Genomic DNA, 21,674 nt, shown 5'->3' with positions numbered 1-21,674 from the left:
TTCATCCGCCTGGATAGCTTGACTCCAGTGGTGTGGAGAGCCTGGGACTCACGTAGTACGGTTCTCGTATAGTGAGAGTTACTGTTTATGGGTTCCAATTGCCCTAGAGGGAGTTTTGCATACATATATATATCTTGTAATATCCAATTCATTTATAATGTTTCTTTAGCCTACGCGAATCATATGCGGGGATATCTTGCTATAAAAGGTTTATAACGCTATACCTACATGCAATCTAACTGTAGTTATTTTTCTGTTTACTCAGTGATTAGAAGATATTAAACGCGAGATATTACCGTATTTCCGGCTCTCGGTTACCCGCAAGTCATCAGAATTTAGGTACTATTATTATTAATTACCAATATCGCGTCCGTACTTTTAGCAACATGAATTTGATTGTAGTCATGATGGGATCCCTTTGTTTCAGATCGAGAGGACCTCTCCTGTCTTACGCGTACTACTCACAGAATCGTCATCTTTCTCACAAGGCTTGAGTCCATATGACTGAATGTGGCTATAAATATGCAATAAATACAAGGCCCCCTGCAAGGTATATATATTTCCTCTTTCTAGGTGCACATGTACCTGTATATTGTGCAAGACTCCCCCAACTATAATAAGTCTTGTTTTAATGATTCTTTAGGATTCTCTACTACAGAAATCGGACGTGGGGGTTCAGTCCATCATATCTGCCCTTATGTATAATTAGGTAAGTGTTTACCATAGGTAGTCCAGCATGTATACTTATAAAACCTTTATTCATATTAATGATCCCTCCCCTAGATTAAACAACGTACACCGTACAATTTTTCTTTAGTAACAATTGAAATAGTTGCTAAACATGTATGTTGGAGACCTATCATTACTGGAATTAAGTAACTCACTGAATATCGTAGGATGTCGATCTCTTTGAAATATACTTTGAGATCACCTACTATGATCCGTTTCTTTTCCTTTTCTTATTATCTTAAACAGGATAATAAGAGGTCGACATTTGGTCGACATTTGGCTACATTTATAACGTTGTGGAAAAAACCATTTTTTGTGTATGACCTGCATAGCTTTCATGTAAGTATATTTTCAATCATATCACTCAGGTTTCTCTCTTTCTTTTTTTGCAGTGCGATGGTTAAGAGCAAATTGAACACATTTTTGCAACACTTTTTATTCATGGTTGATGTTCCTATGTACAAATTTAAGCATGTGTTTCCAATGATCTATCCATGGCAATATTAATCCTCTATTCATGCAATGAATGAATTTTACTGTGTATGAAATTAGGTACATGTCTAAAATGATTCACACCTGATAATTTAAATTCACTATTGATGCAACGTAAATGAATGTATTTTGTTATGATATGGATCTTTTTTAGTAAAATCGGCCACTAAACCTTCCAAAAAGTAATGTTCCTTTTACTGAAATCATGATTGTTTCCATGCTAATAAATAAGCAACAGAATGAAATGTGACGTTGGTTCTGGTATGATATCAAATATTCTATTAAAATGTCCTAGAATGCAGTACTTCTAAAAATATATTGTATATAAAATGCTGTTCTATTTTGCCCACTGTACATAATATATTTTGTTCTATTTTGCCTACTGTACATAATATACTTGTATGACTCTCACCTACTTAGTTTTTAATATTGTAGTGCAATAGACGGTCACCTGAGGAAGGCTGCCAAGCCGAAACGCGCGTAGTAATTACCCTACCGCTTTGCCTCCATCATCTGCCTTGTCTTACGCTATTTGTTTTTGTTTGTCTGTTGTGCGATTTTAACATTTTGTACATGAATTGCAAATCATCAATATAACAAAGAGAAAAAAGAAAGAAAACGTTTTTAAAAAAAAGATAAAATACACATATGTTTTATGAATAATAAAATAAATAAATGATCTATCACTTGGGTGAATAGTTTCTGTACTGTTGGGCAACATCTTTATTCATTCTATTATTGTCTTCCATATCCAGTGTTTAGTATTATCAATGTCTTTCACTTGGCTATAGACTTTTCCCAAATTAATTATGTTTCCCTATGTATAGCAAGTGCACTAGTAATATATAGGGGTCCCCTTCTTTCTAAACTACTAAAAGTTCAGTGCCAGTCAAACTGCCAGGACTCTTGATGGACGGGTCCTTGTTACACGCTCCTGGCAGACGTGGAAACATGCGAAGACAACCACTAAATGGAAAGCAGTTCAAGGACACAGAGGGGATTGCTTCAGGAATCATTTATTCACGTGTTAAATCGCGGCATAATTAATTTCAGCTTCACAGCCTTCTTCAGAGACCGCTCTTTAATGGTTTGCACCTTCTCCCTCCTTTCTTTTGATATCGCTGCTGCGCTCCCATTGGTGGGAGAACAGCTGACCCTGCTCCTATCAGGACATCTGTAGTCAAATGTCAGCCTACAGCTCCCAGCATGAACCAGGTTAGTATTGGACTGCAGCAGAGTCGTTACGCCCAATTTAGCGCTGCGTGTGCCTCGCAGAAATGGGGGGGGCATGTAGTGACAGGTGCCCACCGTAGATCACGTGTCCAGGATTCCCTCCGGTCCCCAACGTCCAGCCACAATCGTAGAACAAACCGGGCCGTGAAGTAAGGTATAATAAACTCACTTCCCCGTGTAGTCACGGTCTACCGTTGGCAGCGGCCACATGAATGGCCCATTCTCATGGTGGTCCTGGGAAGAATCAATCCCTTGATACTAAAAGTTCAGTGCCAGTCAAACTCCCAGGACTCTTGAAGGACGGGTCCTTGTAACACGCTCCTCGCAGACGTGGAAACATGTGAAGACATCCACTAAATGGAAAGCAGTTCAAGGACACAGAGGGGATTGCTTCAGGAATCCTTTAATCACGTATTAAATCACAGCATAATGCATTTCAGCTTCACAGCCTTCTTCAGACGCCGCTCTAATGGTTTGCAACTTCTCCCTCCTTTCTTTTGATATCGCTGCGGAGCTCCGAATGATGGAAGAACAGCTGAGCCTGCTCCTATCGGGACGTCTGTAGTAAGAAAAAATATATATATATATATATATATATATAAATGATGTGAAGGTTAGTTTCTATAGGTAAGCACAGTTTACTACATATAACTCTACATATATGTACCTTACCAATATATATATATTGGTAAGGTACATATATGTAGTATGTAGTAAACTGTGCTTACCTATAGAAACTAACCTTCACAATATTTTTGTCCTTAATATTCTTGACACAATATTCTGTCCACACAATATATTTTCTCCAATATTTTGTCTAAGCACCGTCTAACCAACATCAATTGCTGAGGGTCGCATCCCAACCGGTGTCCTGAACACAGACACCTACATGTGTCTGGAATCAGCTCCTAAGAAAGAATTCATGTCTACTCTACTCACTATTCTGGAACATGCGGTAGAAATGGGTTGGATTCATGACACTACTCGACGCTTCTTATCAACTGCATTTCCGCAACAAACGCATATATACATGCTCCCTAAAATGCACAAGAACGCAGTTGATCCACCGTTCTGACCCATTGTGGCCGGATGCGCTTTCATACACGAACACATAGAAAAATATTTGGATTAATTTCTTCAACCCTTGGTGCAGGCCTGGAGCACGTATGTCAAGGACACCACCAATTGCCTTAACAAACTTGAAACCATACGTACGGATATTACCAAGGATACACTACTATGATGCAATGAACGCGGTGGAACTATATACTTCGATCCCCCATGGGGAGGGCATGGAGGCGGTTGAATGGATGCTGCTAAACAACCAACGTGACCATTTGAATTGAGTTCTTTTTATAACAACTACTGCAGTTTTCACTGTATCACAGCAGGGCCGGCCCTAGGCATGTGCAAAGTGTGCACCTGCACAGGGCCGCCAAACCCCAGGGGCCACCACGACGAGGATCGGATCAGAAGGATCACTGTGGTGATTAGTGCGCTTTACAGATACTGTTTGACTGAGGCGCCGTTTTTGACAGCTGGCAGGGTTTTGTCCTGACTGCTTGTGCAGAAGCCCCCAGAGGGCCGGCCTGCGTGCCACCCCCGGCGCGGCCCCTGACTCCAGGTGCTGCTCCATGGCGTCTCGCGGAGGTAAAATCAAAAACATCCTATTTAAGAAGGCTTTCTGTCCGCATTCAGAAGGTGAAACGTCATCATATTCGGGGCGCGCCTTGAAGCAGGGCCACGTAGGTCAGTGGAGAAATAAAGAAAAAGTCAGGTGAATATAGGTCAGGCACACCAAAGAGGTGAATGACAGGAACAGAATTGGAGGACATGTTTGTAGCTCAGTGCTAACAACCCCCAATGGCTTGAGGATAGAGTTTAACGGAAAAAACGAACTACAAGACGGAAATGTAAAACTAAAAGATATTGCACAGGCAGGGCCAATGAAAACAGATATATTCCTTATTGTGGAAAGATGGAACAGGCAGGGATATAGCTCAGTGGTAGAGCATTTGACTGCAGATCAAGAGGTCCCTGGTTCAAATCCGGGTGTACCCTTCAGATTTTTTTTCACTCCTTTTTACAATATTTTGTGCAAAGCCTAAAAAGAAGTTCGTTGATGCGAAAAAGACCAACATTACAATAACACACACTTTTTGGATCATGTTTCCTAGAAACGACCAAACGATTCAAACATTTAACTTTATACTGACAAGTTGAGTAAAGCTAAGGCACTTTGTCTGAGAGATACACAAGCTGAAAGAGAGAGAAAAGCAGAAGGTGAAAGAGAGAGAGAGAGAGTGAGACACAAAGGGAGTGAAAGCGAGATCCCCAAGTGTTTGGAAGCATGTGATCACTCCCAGAAGGATGAAGAGATAAGTTGGCATTCTGTGGGTTGAAGCTGTGATGCTCAGTATAGTGAGCTCTCTCATACTATTCTTAAGTCCTAACACAAGCTTTTAAAAGTGGACACACCCTTTTACATCACCAAAGACAGAAGTTTCTGTTTAATGTAAGACTTCCCTATTCAAATGTTTGCAAAGTTTGTGAAAGGTGTAGGTTTGCTGATTAATAGACTACGAGAAATCTAATCTAATAAACAGAAATTTAGAAAGAGGCTCGCACTGGTTCTGAAAGTAAGCGGTGAGGCTCCCGGTCTACAGCAAGAGATTGTGAAATGTCCACCTTTCCCCTTTAAGACTAAGTTACATTTCCTGGATCTAGAACAGGTTGAAAGCATGGTGAAGAATGCTCTATGTATTCGGATCAGTGACAGCCACGTGACAGTGGGAGGTGGGTAGCAACATCAATGGCCAGTGTAAGGCCTTCCGTAGAGCACCACTAAGGTTTGGGAATATTTCCTTTGCGCCCCTTCACAACCTTTGGATTTTTGTTGAACATTTATGTGACAAGTGTGCTGTAAAAGCCACAATTTGGTGATTTTTTTTCTCAGTGTGAACCCTCCTCCCCAGGAACCTATTAGGTGACGCAGAGGATTCCTTGAACCCCGGACTTGCTGTTTGGCCCCAAACACCCTCCAGGTGCTGCCTCGGGCCCGACCTGGCTTCTTGGCACTCGGGCAGGCGGCGTGTCTCCTCTCGTGCCAAGGACAGCCCCGCATTGTACAAAAAAACACCCAGACGGATACTTTTCCGCACGCAGCGCGTGTTGTGACCACAAACAGCGCCTCGACGGGTCGGGTAGTCGGGTATAAATAACCTCGAGGCCGCAAGCTGCCCGGAAGTCGGCGGGTTTCTTGTTGTGCGCCCAGAGGCCGCGTCACAGCGGGCCTCGGCCGATGGTTACACCTGCCACTGGGGGAGGTTTACACCCAACAAGCAGAGTTTCGAGGAGTCAACAGGCCCATGACCCTCGAAATATGAAACAAACAGAAAGTTTGTCCCAACTTGTGATGCCGGAGGGCTCGCAGCCTCCCGGGCAGAGAGTGCCTCGAAGCATGCGCTCCAGGCAATGGCAGCGTGAGCGTTGTTGTTTTCAGTTTCACTTTCCCAGCCAGCAGTTTGGGTCCCAGGGCCGTCAATCTTAGCCCTACTATACCAATGACGTGACGCCCTGGGACAGCCCCCGCGCTCTGTGCGCAGTGTGCAACTGTGCACCTGCTGCTCTTAGTCGCTCAGTGACGCGTCACGGTGGTCACGCTCCCGCCAGGGAGAGTGCGTGACGTGAGTGAGCGGTGCGTCGTCATCGTGTGAGATTGAGAATAAAGAACAATTAACGTCGCCACCCGATCATCAGACAGAGAACACCTGTCCGACTCCGGCACTATCTCGACTCTTCCCCGAGTCTGACCCTTCAAATTTGGAACGGTGAGAGTCTGACTCTTTCTCTGAGACGAGACTGCTCACAAAATATTTATAATGTAATCGCCTGTCTTTCCAGTTGAGCTGCCTAGTTATGTGATTGTTAATAACATGTCTCAGATGCGCAGCGTAGTCAATACTAAATGGTTTGTCTGCATTATGCATGTTCACGACACGCGTGTGTATGCACATTTGAGTGTGTGCCTGTGTATAACCGAGAACTCACGAATGCATGCGTTTGTGTGCTCTTCAACGTGTGTGTGTGTTCCTGTTGTGCGTGAGTGCGTGTGTGCGTGCATGCACATTTGTGCGTTCGTGAGCACGCGAATGTGTGGCTGTTTGCATGAGTGTTTGTTTCTGGCTGCCTTTTATATGCACTAGCCGTGCTTGTTGAGTTGAAGGGTGACTGACGAGATACGCCTTGGTTAATGGCAAAGTTCCTGGGGCCCCCACCTACGCTCCCTGCACAGGGTCACCATGAGCCTAGAGCCGGCCCTGATCACAGTTACTTTTAGTGGAAAGGCAATTACTTCTTGCAGAGGACCGGCACATCCATGAGATTTCCAGGTGCGCCTTTGTATGCCAATACCTTTATGGCGTATTTCGAACACAGGCACATTCTTCATTAAGATTATTGGAAGAAGTATCTTGTTATTTACATGCAATACATAGATGATATTCTGTTGATTTGGAATGGTGATCGAGAGACACTAGAAGAGTATGTTTGCATACTCAATCAACAAAGTTGCTGAATTCAATTCACGCACCAGATCGACAAAGACATGATCAACTTTTTGAGGCATTCTTATTCAGAACAGTGGTACTGGTTTATCCACATCAGTTTATAAGAAACCAACTGACAGAAATAACGCACTGCATTTCTCCAGTTTTCATCCTCCAACTTTAAAAAAACATTCACCAGTATCTCAATTAATTTGCATCAGAAGAATTTCATCTAATGATCTACAATCAGATGCAACCATACATGAGCAATTTGACGAATACACTGAATAAGGATACCTGTTCGATATATTGGACTCAGCAAAGAAAATTGTCACTCAAAAACATTGCAAGGATTTATTGTCGTGCTAAAATGTTCTCATCAGTCATCTCAGATTAAAAGGAGTATCTTAAGGAGAAATTCTTGAACAGGAAGTGGATTCTACCATGGTGTTTATGGATAAACCATTATTCACACAAACAAGTGCAAAGAATTTCAGAGAAATTTTGAAAACTAAGGACTTGAAAGATTCACATACTCATACAGGCATGAAGAAATGCTGGAACTGTGGTCAATGTGGGAATGTAATTATTGGTAAAACATTTTTGCATCCTCACACGAGGAAAAGCATTGTGTTGAAACACTACTCGGATTGCAACACCGAAGGACTAATCTATGCAATCAAATGTCCTTGCGGATTGACTTATGGGGGGTCACACTTCACGAAAAATCAAAGCTCGAATAGTTGAACATAAAAGCATGATACGTACAAAAATAGTAATTCTTGCTTAGCTGCCCATTGGATTAACTCTCAACACAAGATCCTAACGTTACAATTCACTATTCTAGAGAAGATCATCACACACACAAGCATAGATCCACACATTCAATTAGCTCGTAGGGAAACCTTTTGGATTAAATATTTGGGGACTCTTACTCCAAAAGGTCTCAACAATCACTATGAAATGTTGTGTTTCCTCTAAGATACTGTGTTATCCTGTAACAGTTGCAGATAAAATGTTCATATACAACTGTTCTTTTTCTACTTCTCTGTCTGCATCCACCGAGACATCACTCACCCAAAATCATACTAGATAGGAATGAGGCCACTTTCGCATTTACATATATGTTCGTTTTAGTTTTCTGCACTTCTGTCCTTAAGCCGCCTGTGTCGAAACCGCATATCATGTACTTGAAACTCGCTCAGTACCTCGGTTTCGTTCATAGTTGAACCATCATGATCATGTGGTTTGAACCATGGTAGTCGCATCCTTTGAGGGGTGTTCCTATGCGTCTACACTTATTGAATGATGCACGAACTGCTGTCATTCACTTACATAGATGGTTTACGGATGTTTACATGAATATAAGGTCTCATTCACAATAGTTTTTTGTTTATTTTCTAAACGTTTATTTGACAATGTTGTCACATTTTGCACAAGTGCGAATGTTGTTTCACTCTGAGTTACAGTAATTTATAAAGTTTTCTGAGTTTGAACGTCGAGATCCGAAATCCAGGGGGGTTCCTCTAGGTTTCAACATATACGGACGCTGTACGTATCGCCGTCATGACGGTAACATGTGCTTTCAGACGCTGTTGCACCAAACTCTGGTGAGTGCGGTCGGTTGTTTCTCTGTTTCTGAAAGGCAACATAAATTCATATTCCGGGCATTTTATAAGAGTTTATATCTAGTTTTTACAGACTGCCACTCAGACAAGTAATTGCGGCGCACATGATCGGTAAGGTACCACAAAATATTTTCCCAAAGTTTTTTTAACATGGTTGCATGTAGGTCCTAATAATGTGCTCTTACTCACATGACAGGAATCGTTTCACATCTATTATAACTCTGAAAAAAATTTCTATCGACTACTCAGACGTACTCATTAACTTGTTTTGGGGATTTTTGAATTTGGCACGGTACACACTTAAATTACAAGGACGATGCAGCGTCGTACCTGGTGTTTAAACTCCTTAGTTAAACATTAGGAAACCAGTATGTTCACTTCACTTGGACAACATGTTTTCAATTGACGCCATTGCATTTTTTCGAATAGCACCAGACATTCACTATTTTTCGCACTATTTAGTGAAATAAGTTAGAACACTCCGATTACACAGTTGTTCTATTTAGGCACTTGTTAGTTCAGTAGCATGACACATGTTTTGGGAGAGGTTGCTAACAGTGAGTGCTGACTAACCCTGTGCATAGCACTACGCTACGCTTGTGTAGTTTGCAAAGTTTGCACTACTTTGCACTACGCAAACTGCACGTAGCACAGTGCAAACACCCGTAGCGTAGTGCAGCGGTCCTTTTTTACTTGCTCGTGGTCAAGTTGGTGACCGAGAGCAAGCAAAATTACATCCCGGCGAGACTTTATCCTTGTTTGCGATCAGCAACATCAAGTTGCTGATCGCGTGCGTGGAAAATAAACCTCCCGGCGAGATTCTCAACGCGGGGCGATGAGAAACTACCAGTCCGCGTTGAGAAAGCTGCCACTCAAGTAAAAATCTACTTGAGCGGCAGTAAAAGACAGCTCGCACTGTGCAAGATGCCGTTTTCAATGATTGCACAGTGCGGACAAGCATCCGGCACTGTGCAATCATCGCAAACAGGGTAGTACGCAGTTTGCGTAGTGCTATGCGTAGCTCACGTAGTGCGAAGTGCACTTCGCTTAGCTTCGCGTAACGCTACTACGTGAACTACGCCCAGGGTTAGTGCTGACGCTGATATAGCTGCATCTGATGTATCCCACATGTCATATTAGAACCTAAAAAGTCGTTGTTTTTGTTTTGTGTTCCGGCAGGAGGCCAGGGAAGAGTTGTTTAACATTTTTGATGGTTGAACAAAATTATTATCCCCCTGAAGAAGGGTATTAACCCGAAATGCATTGGGGTTGCTTGACAAACATGCAATATTTTAACGATTGTTTAAAGCTATGCCTTTATTTTCATGAATTTTGTCACTTGCATGAGGTGAATATAATTTACATTGAAATTGCTTAGATATAATTTTGTTATAAACAAAAACTCTGTTTGATTTACTTTTTTGAGTAAAGTTTGATTTTTTGATTGAAATCATTTTAGTTCTAAAATTGTAATGTTGACACCTTAGGGACTCTAGCTGTCTGCTGCGAGCAGAAACAGAGTTTCTCCGCATCCTATTGTTCATTGTCCTTTCCATTCTTGCCACTTGGGGGGTACATCAAACACAAAAAAGGTGACGTGAGGAATGCTTGCAATTTGTCTAATCACTCCAACCCATCGTTCTTTTGCTTACCATACCACCTCAATTAATGGTTAAGTATCAGAAAATACACGCAGTCTAGTAATGTTCAGCTGAGGAAACAATATGCTGATATGCCAGACATTGGGTCCTCTTGGCTCAATCAATGCAGCCAAATGAGGACCTGACCCAATTCCTCAGCATGATGAAAGAGAATGGATTCAAGAAGTAAGCCAAGGTTGGGAAGTAACAGGAGAAAATGCTGAGTTGTTTTATAATGTCGTAAAGAAAGGTTTACACTCTGATATGTAAGATAATTTAGACAACATAGTGTAATTGGGAGCAAAACCTTGGATAGAGATACAGGCTCACTATATATTTTTGTAAAAAGAAACAGGAGAAAGGGAGGAACAAGCCAGAGGTAACGAGGAAGGCAACAGCCAAGTTAGTACAGCAAAAACTAGCAATTAAGGGAGCAGCAGAAGGGTTTGTAGTATCTGCCACTGCTCAGATGACTGTGATATCTGTGGGTCAGGTCCCAGAGATTGCCAACAACAGTACCCTCAACAGCAAAATGATGCAAGGGCACAAGGAAGTAGTAGAGGAGGACCAGGAAGTGTAGGACAGGGTAGGATAGGCCCTCAGGGGATAGATCAGACATGCCATTATTGCCATAAATATGGGCATTGTATTAGAGACTTGAGAACCAAGAGATGGATGAAGAAAATGGAAGGACAGATTTACAATCAGCCAGGGAATGCATTAATGCAACCACTGGCAAATCCACAAATAATATATGTACCCCAGCAATCAACAGCTCGCTTGACAAAAATCTCTAACTGTAATAAGAGAATGACAAGTAAACACCATTTGTAGGAAAAGATAACAAACAATTAGTAAAAAGACAAACTGACATTTGACCTCTGTCCTTCAACAGACAGCAACGGTGGCAATATAAAAACAAGATTTAAAGGATCCTTATTGCTCATTCATTTTCTGAATGAACAGAACACCTGTTCCTTCCAGCTTAAGTTCACTTGCCAGATAGGATGAGTAGGCGCTACAAAGAGCTGGACTTTGCCATAGCGAGTAGGGAAGTAGATTTTTCGAGGCCTGCACTGCAAACACTCAAACGTAAAAAAAAAAAACCACTTTGTTTTTGAAACACAGCCACATTTCCTTTAAAGGCAAATGGGTAGGATTTTTAAGAAAAGTTCACTTTATTTAAATCCAATCACTGGCATGTTGAAATGCTGACTCCACCGGGCCACCATCCATGTGGTGGCATCCAAATGGAGTAAGACAAAATTTGCGATCTACCTCATTATGTTCATGAGGTAGGTGCAATTGTGACCCACTTTAACTAGTGAATTTCAAACCAACCTAATAGTACATAGGTTGGTTCACTGAATCTCATTGGATTCCTAAAAACTTGGGGCTAGATGAGATGTATCAAGCGTTTTTTGTCGCAAACGCTGCGAATCGCAAAATAGCAGCGCTTGGCTGCTATTGCTGGGGGGAGGATTTATTTGGGTTTGTGATTTAGTATCCTGGGGTCCTTGGAGAAGAAATGTAAATCCTGCTGGAAAAGAGGATGGAAGTGCAATTTTGTGGGAGGGGGGATGAGGGGTGGGAGCCGTAGGGTGATGGTTGGTGGTCTTTTGTGACATACCAGCTATGGTTATGTATTGTAAAAAAGCTAATAAAAAAATATATTTTTTTAAACAAATAACTAACAGCAGGTGCTGTTGCCCCTCTACTAATTGCGGAATCAGATCTTCTAGTGGCACGTGTTGTGTCATGGTCACAGACACACTTTATCCCACTACTGAACCCACTTGTTATAAGTGGAAGGACCCAGGGATGAGAATTTAAGGTTTCCCAATTATTTTTATTGCGTCTGGGTTTTAGCAAGTCTTGGATTGAGATAAAAGTATGAATGAGGCACTTCAGAAAATCTTGCTCCCCAGCCTTCGCTGTCCTCCTTAGTCTTGTGCAATGACAGTTCTCCTTCCTGTGCTGCCAGTCTCAGAGCATGAATACCCTTGGAAAAATCGACAAGTATCAAATTAGTAGGAAACCTTATCTAGGATGAGCGTATGTGCTACCACCACCTGACAGTGTGTGCTGCTTTATACACAACCACCCTGTGTAGTTTCCTTCACCACCTTGTACTGCCATTCAAATTTACTCAAGGCATGTTGATACTCTTCCCACTCTCTTTTTTAGCCCACCACCTCCACCTCTGTATGATTAAGGTTTCTGGCACTTGCCCCTGGCTACGAACCGTCTCCAGGGCCGTGGCTGTAGTGCCCAGATTGTCTTTTCTCTTGCCAGACTGCTGGGATTTTTTGTGTTGTGTTGGTGCTCTTGTGGTCACCTACTGCTTTCTTCCTGTCTCCCTCCATTAATGATTTACCATCGTGGGTGAGAATTGTAGTCAAATATTACTGTGTACCGAACGCAGTCACCCCTAGGACTTACTCACATTCTTATACTTCTGGCCAAAATCCAATCTGGTGTGTTATTCTCATCACCCTCTCTTTTCAAAATTTGCAGACCACCATTTCTCGACTGAGGAAACAAATGACAATCAATTGTATCCTTTTTTATAGACATCGTATTTTTTATTTTTTGTTCACCAGGATTACTGCTTACTCACGTTTGCATCATTTTCTCTTATACGTAAGGCTCAGTCTAATTCAGAGGTCTTCAAACTTTTGGGTGCAGAGACCCCCCTGTCAGCATTTTCTGTCGTAAGGACCCCCTCCTGACAAACATTTCTAAACCTGTAGGCAGGGCTACTGGAATTATGAGGCAGGTGAGAACCAAATTACATGACTGGCTCGACTAAATTGTGTGGGAAGAAAATGTAAATAATGTTATATGATGCAGCGTTATTTTGGGATAGAATTGTTTCATTATTTTGACATTTTTTGCACACAGTAACACTGAGGAAAGATTTCACCCCATCAGTACCAGTTTATAACCAAAATACAGCAATTAACATCAGAAAGATGTCTAGTCAACCTTTGTGAAGGGCCTTCCACTCCGCAGGAATACGTGCTGCCACATTAGAAGCTCCCCTGGCCGGGAGCAGCGGGGGTCCCTTAAAACCCTGGCGGTCTTGAGCAGAGTTAACCAATTTACCAATGCCTCTTTCCTCTCACCCCTCCCTTCCATACCTCTCTCCTCTCCTCTCCCAACCCCGGATCCCTCTCACTTGGCATGTCATTTTCTTTCACCCCTTTTTACAACTTCTGAACTTTCCCCATTCAACTTCTCACTTCACCCTTAATCCCCTCTTGCCATTCTGTCTTTCCACTGCCCTCATCTCTAACAGTCTCTCGCATTTATCTCATGGCTTCTCTGGCCCGTCACCTCCCGTGCCCATCTGCACTTCTCATTCACCTCAAGTCTCTCCATTCAAATTGTTGTCTGTTTGTATCTTACACCTCTCCAGTCCCCCATTCATCTTTCACATCTTTCCTTTGTTCTTCCACACCTTGTTGAACCAATGTCCCTCTCCCCTGTTACCTCAGCACCAGTGCTGAATTTGGGCAGGTAGTACGGTGCTACGCACTTGCACCTAATTGTGCACACTGGCACTGTGGCCGTCTGCCACATGGTGGCTTTGTCTGTGTAATGTAGAGATGAGCAGAACAGCTGTTTTTTAATTCAATATACATTAAAAACTCCTGACATCCAAGCCATTCTTATAGCTTTGGGGGCTTGAAATATTCACACTTGTACAAGTATTATGATTGGTAGTTGCATAGGTATTATAATTGGCCGCACAGGCAAGTCAATGGGTGGGTGGGTAAACTTGCAGTGGCCTACTGGTGAGGTCCCTGGTACAAGTTTTATTACCAATTAATCACTGCTCAGCACCCACCCCAATAATCCCTCTCTTACCCTATAGCTGCTGTCCCTCACCTGTGTTGCATCAAATTACTTTTTAGGTCACAGATCATCTCTTGGCTATCTTCTCTCACAGTTTACCAGTAGCCCTCCTCTGTGCCCTCAATTTTCCTTCACACTCACTTCTTGTGTGTCTGCACTTTCCTTCGGCACTCCACATTTCTCCTCATCCCGGACCTCTTCAATCAAATTCTCCCACTCCCTTGCTGTACTTTCTCATCCTCTCATCTCTCCTCACCCAGCACACTGGTTGGACTCATATGCTCCTCTTGACCTGTGCCACTCTGCTTATTGTTCTCTAATTCAGGAAGGTGCAAATTGTCTGTCTTGCTGTTTTGGTGCTGGCCGCACAGATATGGAACGTGCACTCTCCTTTGCTTCGCTCCGCCAAGAGTCTATTATCCTTTAGGAAGATATAAAAACCTGGCTCTATGTTCTGTAAGTCACCCCCTTTGGCTGGATCTACTTCCCCTTCTGTGTGTTTCTCATTTGCCTTCAGGCAGCAGAAGATTATTAGCCCCTGGACACCTTTTGGTAACAGTAGCACACTACAAATGTAAACAAGCATTGGCATAGCCAATAGGTCTCACCTTTGGGACCTTATAAGTGTTTAGTTATTCAGCACAGTATCCTTGATGCAACAATATCAAATGTTTCATGGCTAAACACTTATAAGATCCCAAAGGCGATACCTATTGGCTATGCCAATGCTTGTTTTTATTTATAATGGACCCTTGTTTTCTTGATTGTGCGTTGTGAATTTTGGCAGACACTAGTGGATGGATGAACCTGGTAGGACCCTACATGGTCTGTTTTAGTAGGAGCTTGTGGTCAAACTGTACTTTAGCGAAATGTGAGGCAGGATGCACTTCTCTTATCATGTTTTTGTCCTGCTTGTTGTTTCTCTTTAGGAATGGTGTTTTAGGGGCGATTTTGTCTTCATTTTGTACCTTCTTGCACTCTTTCATGAATTATATGGGCAAGTAGTTTTTACCTTGCACTGACAGGATAACGAGTACTATTTCAGGGACTGCAAAATATGTACTCATTGTAATATTTGACTATTGCCTGGTTGGTAAAGTAAGTGTTGGTTCATATTGTGAATGGTCTTTAACAATATACACTATATATTTAAATATAAGCTGTGTGGAGTCTCTTTTGTGGTGCATTTCTTGTGTTTAACACATTGCCTCTGGGATAAGCCTGAATGCTATTGCAAAGCTACCAAGGGGGTGAGCAATGGTTATCTTTGGTGTGTGATTTACCTGTACTGACTAGAGTGTTGGGTTCTGCCTGGCTTGGGAGCATACCCTAGCCAATCAGAAACCACATTTGTAACATAGGTGTTTCCACAGGCGACGTCCATGCATCAAGATGAGTTCAAGCTTACTGCACACCGTAAGACAAATCATTAGAGTCACACTGACAAAAACTAATATACTGTCATATCGCAGCACGACAATGTATGCACCCATCTGATTGTTCCAAAAAGTGTATTCAATCATAATAACTCCTCTTATTTGTCTGGCAGACCCACTGCTATAGCCTTCTCAATGAATTTAAGTTCTCGCAGTCTCGTGGCCACTGGTATTCAGTCATTATAAAGTGCTCCAAGGCAAGTATATAATGCAGGTTTAGTGTATTGATATATATACTGATTCCTAATCCTCTTCCCCTGCCACCAAATATTTAGGTCCGTGATCCTGTACCTCTTCAAGCACCCAGGTAGAATTTACATAACCTTTTATAGCACTTCGTGCGACACTGCAGCCGTTTCTAAGTGAGTTAAATGACAGCTGTTACTATTACCAATTCAATGGCGCTCAGTCTACCAACTTTTAAAGAACGCAAGGCTGAGTCTGCCTTCCTGGAACTTTAACGAGTGATCTTTAGATCTTTATAAATGGCAGCATCCAGTGTTAATTCACAGAGACCTAATGTTCCTCCTTGCTATTTCGTTCCGTGTTGCTTTGCAAAAACTAGTGCTGTATGTAAAATATGACCATTAACTTTAGGGACTGTAAAACAGCACTGACGTTTGCATAAAAAATGAGTCAAATAATTTGCATACATTCTTTACAGCCAAATGCACCCTGATAAGACTGCAAACACAGCCCAGCGGAGCCCACAGCAGCTCAAGCTGAGACACACTACTGGGGAGTAGCGGGGGCTGACTCCCTTGTAGTCGTATGGGCCTGGGCAAAAGTGTGACCGGGAATGCGCGACCCCCTTGCCATCACTCCACGGCCCCCCTGGGGGTCGAGCCCTTCACTTTAAAGACCCCTCGTCTAATTCATCATTCAAATATGGCCGCTACTCTAGAGGCCTCTTTTGGACAAGGACCGGCATAGCGCCACACCTTTTTAGGTTTCGCCTGCGAAGAGATGCGCTCTGCGCATCTTTTCGGCGCAGGCGAAATCCTGTTGAGATCTGTAGTGTGGCTTGGTTCGGCCCTCGTCCTTGATTGGCTGGCTCCGTAAACGGAGCCTTGCCATTGGACGAGGGGCCTGTCCGTCAATGCCGGACCAGACACGGGGGCGTTCCCGACATTCTTTGGCTTTTGCCGACGTCACGCGACGCCGGGAACGCCCCCGTGTCTGGTCCGGCCGTCCGTGTTTGCTGCCGCCCCCCTCGTCCTCTCCCGCCCGCCTCGTCCTCTCCCGCCCCCCTCGTCCTCTCCCGCCCGCCTCGTCCTCTCCGAGGTGTCTTCAGCCGGCCGGCCGGCCAATCCTAGCGCGGCCGGCCGGAAGTGCCCGCCCCCCCGCCGCCCAGGGGAAGAAGGAAGACGGCGGCCCACAGGAAGTATGGCGGCCCACGCGGGGCTCCCGTGGCCTGCCTGGAGGGAGCCCCGGAAGAAGCGGAGGACGTTGCCGGGCAAGTGTTGCGATCTGTTCTAACATTTTAGTATCCCTGCCTGACCCCACCCCCACCCACCCGTTCTTTTCATATTATATGCATTTTTTTTAATGGAACTTTCTTTTGCAAGTCATGGATTGTTCTGCTCAGGCGGAAGCATTTCTCTCTTTCTTTATTCGGGACGTGCTACCAATACATTTTCCATTAAAAAAAGGAAACCGCGCCCCAGTTTGCCAATGTTTGTTTGAAATGGTGTCTGCTGTTTCGAAGCTGGTGGTGATGTAGTTTTTTTTTAAGTGTACATGTACTTAATTCATCAAGGTTAGGAAGGCCGGTTCGGCGCTCAGTCACGTGCACGTGGGAGGCGGGTCCTCTACAACCGTCAGCAAGCGCCCAACCGCTGAACTCTGACCCGAATTGAGTTCATGATGTGTTGAATGAGAACGGGGGGGAACCCGACGAGAGGTGACGTCATCAATAGAAAGGCCGCACTTTGCCAAGCCCTCCGTCACCTTAGCGCTTAGAGCACTGATTGCCCGTCAATCATTCTATTGAGGAGCAGGGGATTAAGGCTGTTGTGCGCTCAGGCCTCCTGATGGACCCTTAACTCTCCCTTGCCCTCTGCTGAGGGCATCCCGCCCCTATCTGGCCAAAACAATTGGGAAGATATCGAGGCGCCTAGAAGCCCGGTGATTGTCCTCAAAGCGGCTGGGAAGCACTCAATGGTTTCGCTGCAAGCATGATGGATGGATGGCTAGGCGTGCGGCCCAGCAGCTCAGCAGAATGACAAGGCGGCTAGAAACTGCTATGACGTGGCGCATAGCAGCTTTAATGTGTTAGGGAACAGCAGAAAGTCAGTTGGAAGGGGTGGGTCCTAGCAGCTTTGAAGATACTCGAGGCGGCTAGAAGCGAGCATCTTGCCGCGATATCTCACCTGAATCGCTTTAATAGGACGATGGTGCGTCTGCGACAAACCATTTTAAAATCGGGTAGGTTTTTTTGTGTTCAGTGCACAAAGAGTCAGCAAAAACCCGTATATAGCGGTAAGCTATTGCAAATGGTTTGCACTAGTGCTAATCGTGGGGTATTTCATCAAAAATGTGCTTGGTTTAGTTGGTTTTAGATATATGGTCCCTTTCTGGTAATTGAGTGTGTTGGAATGCTCCTTGTTCTCACCTCTGTGCGTCACGCAGGCTCTTGCGCATGCGCGCACACCTTGAACCCTCTAGTTTCGATCAGGCCAGAGACTCGAGTGTTTACATTCCTCGCGAGTGTCTTGTCGCACAGTGCAAAGGGACACGGTGTGAAGGAGGCCATTTCTTGGGCGGGAGGGACACTGAGGGATGCTCCCATTGGCTGCATCCTGCCCCCGCCCACATACCAACTATTGAACTGCCGCCCTCTGCACCCAGGCAGCCCCGAGATCTGCCTAGGGCCTGCAGGCAGGAATCCAGTACCAAGACCAGGACCCGTTGTCTTGAGGCAGTGTCGAGACTGACGTTTGTGCCTGTGTCTCCTTTTTCCCTGACGCTCTTGTGACCCCAGGAAGGCCTCCGTGTATTTTGCACAGCGTACACTCCTAACTGCAATCAATCAACTGTCAGTAGCTTGATCTTTCATGGAGGTCTTGTGTCTCAGCCTGCATTGCTTGTAGCTGCAGGCCCAGGGTTTATTTTCCCCTTCAGGAAAAAAGCCCCTTTCTGAGTAAGTGTTTGGTGTGTGCGCATGTGTTGAGTGCTAGCAATAGGTCTTGAACGCTGAAGCTTTCTGTGCTCGCACCTAGAAAACATTCTATCGACACCCACAACAACACGAAGAAAACCAAAAGTCCCGGGCAGTCTAGTGTGCCTGAATTAATCTCCGCCACTAGTAATTGCAGCGAGCCCCCATCCCAGTCCCTCGGTTTTTCGTCCACTGTGTCACTCCAGACAAAGACCAGCCATATGCAAAGCACACTTAATCCAGCTCCAGGTGGAACAGTTGGTCCAAACTGCCCGATCAGGCCTTTTTTAGAAGGGAGAACAGGCGGCCCCAAACCAGTTTCAGCCTCGTGCGCTTTGTCAGTGCAGCCTCCTAGTTGCAGCATCAGCCCCCTCGTGGCGGTGAACGGTGCTCTCCAGAGGCAGGAGCAGCGGGCTAGTGACGGGGACCTCACCGAAGCCCCTATCCCGCCACTGCCTGCCCCCTGGAGGAGCAGCAGGCCTCTAGCTTGAGAGAACGCTGCCAACCCCTCTCCAACTACAGCTGTGCCGAAGCAGCTGTCCCCTAGCGACAGGGACCTCTGCCACCCTACCCTCGCCACCATCAGCATGCCCACTAGTGACAGGGACCTCTGCCACCCTACCCTCGCCACCATCACCACCTCGTGCAGGAGCAGCATGCCCCCTAGTGACAGGAACCTCTGCCACCCTACCCTCGCCACCATCACCACCCCGTGCAGGATCAGCATGCCCCCTAGTGACAGGGACCTCTGCCAACCAACCCTCGCCACCATCAGCATGCCCCCTAGTGACAGGGACCTCTGCCAACCAACCCTCGCCACCATCAGCATGCCCACTAGTGACAGGGACCTCTGCCACCCTACCCTCGCCACCCCGTGCAGGAGCAGCATGCCCCCTAGTGACAGGAACCTCTGCCACCTTACCCTCGCCACCATCACCACCCCGTGCAGGAGCAGCATGCCCCCTAGTGACAGGGACCTCTGCCAACCAACCCTCGCCACCATCAGCATGCCCCCTAGTGACAGGGACCTCTGCCAACCAACCCTCGCCACCATCAGCATGCCCACTAGTGACAGGGACCTCTGCCACCCTACCCTCGCCACCATCACCACCCCGTGCAGGAGCAGCATGCCCCCTAGTGACAGGAACCTCTGCCAACCTACCCTCGCCACCACCCCCCCCCCCCTTGCAGGAGCAGCTGCCCCCTAGCGACAGGGACCTCTGCCACCCTACCCTCGCCACCATCACCACCCCGTTCAGGAGCAACATGCCCCCTAGTGACAGGAACCTGTGCCAACCTACCCTCGCCACCACCACCCTAATTTTCTACGACATGTCAGTGCAGAGTACGACAGGAGCTGTGGGTTCTTAGAAATTGGTTTGAATTGAGAAAAATAGGCACATAGGTGATGGTAAGTTCTATCACGAAGTAAGTTTGAATTGTGATGTACAGGTATGAGTAATGTCAATTTTTCACTTTTTTGCACTTTCTGCTACAGGGTGACGTTTCCCTAGTGCTGAAAGTAGTTCTTACTGTTAGCCAGTTGTGGTAATTTGTGACTTGGGAATGATGAAAATCACCTGTTGTCTACTGAGATTCAAACTTGTGTACGACAGATTGATGCATCAGAGGCTTAAATCCACTGAACTGTACTATTTGTCTAAAAGAGGAACAATTAGCTGGGTTATTTATCTGTATGTAGCGCGTTATCCTTTTTCTGTACTCTTCCTGGAATAGTTAAACCTGTTTTACAAAAAATGAAAGATTTAATACATTTTTTTCTTCCAGACACTATAGGGAATAGTCTTTTTCTTTATGTTGCTGTTTAAAGGCATAATTTTGTAGTCGCGTAGATGGATTTTTATATGAAAGTTCAGTCGAATAATTAAATTCCTCTGTTTCAATACACAAAATACGTGTCTCTAGAAATCCAAATTTGTCATCATTTTGAGTGGCACTTTGCCGGAGATTTATCCCCTGTAGCCTCGAATTCTGAATCTGAATAGTTGTCAATTTACCTCCTTCTCCTGTTTCTCCTACCTTCGCATTGGGTTCCCTCAACTTGCAACTTTTACTATCCCCTCACCCCTTCCTGTAAAATCTTCGGTAGTGGTGGTTAGTTGGTCTCCTTCATTTCATGCCGTCAGCCTGAATTTTCTGTGTATTGTGGTAATATGGATACCTTTTCTGCTGCTCAGAGCTTTGTGCTAGTTCCTTCAACAATTTCTTCCCAACTCCTGTCAACTTCCAGCGGGGGGTTGTATCACCCAACCAGTATTTTGGTTTTTGCTGTGCTTTCTGTTCTTGCATCCAGCTATATAAACCAACAGCTGACATGTGGGCCCCTGTTGCCTGCTTGTGCCTCCGTGGGCCCCTGTTGCCTGCTTGTGCCTCCGTGTGCCCCTGTCGCCTGCTTGTGCCTCAGTTTTCGTGCCCCTGTTGCCTGCTTGTGCGCCCCTGTTGCCTGCTTGTGCCTCCGTGTGCCCCTGTTGCCTGCTTGTGCCTCCGTGTGCCCTTGTTGCCTGCTTGTGCCCCTGTTGCCTGCTTGTGCCTCCGTGTGCCCCTGTTGCCTGCTTGTGCCTCCGTGTGCCCCTGTTGCCTGCTTGTGCCTCAGTGTGCCCCTGTTGCCTGCTTGTGCGTCCGTGTGCCCCTGTTGCCTGCTTGTGCCTCAGTGTGCCCCTGTTGCCTGCTTGTGCCATGTGGGTGTGTGTGGAGGGCTCTGTGTGGCTGTGTGTGTGGGGAGCTTTGTGTGGCTGTGTGTGTGGGGAGCTTTGTGTGGCTGTGTGTGTGGGGAGCTTTGTGCGGCTGTGTGTGTGGGGAGCTTTGTGCGGCTGTGTGTGTGGGGAGCTTTGTGTGGCTGTGTGTGTGGGGGGGGCTCTGTGTGTGTCATTTGCGAGAGATAAAGCTAGTGGCATTGTAAATGACAATGCCATTTATTTATGTTAAAA

The 21,674-nt window shown here is 45.2% G+C and overlaps 1 non-coding gene across 1 annotated transcript; it reads left to right on the top strand.

The window, feature by feature from the left end:
• Positions 1-4,443: 4,443 nt before the first annotated feature.
• TRNAC-GCA (transfer RNA cysteine (anticodon GCA)) lies at positions 4,444-4,515 on the top strand. The gene has a single exon. It is a non-coding gene; the product is annotated as a tRNA-Cys (tRNA).
• The last annotated feature ends 17,159 nt before the right edge of the window (positions 4,516-21,674 follow it).

Source organism: Lissotriton vulgaris, chromosome 1_1 (assembly GCF_964263255.1).
Source record: "Lissotriton vulgaris chromosome 1_1, aLisVul1.2, whole genome shotgun sequence".
Lineage (NCBI taxonomy): Eukaryota > Metazoa > Chordata > Amphibia > Caudata > Salamandridae > Lissotriton > Lissotriton vulgaris.
Note: the sequence above shows the minus strand (reverse complement) of the source record. Positions and strands in the feature narration are given on the sequence as shown.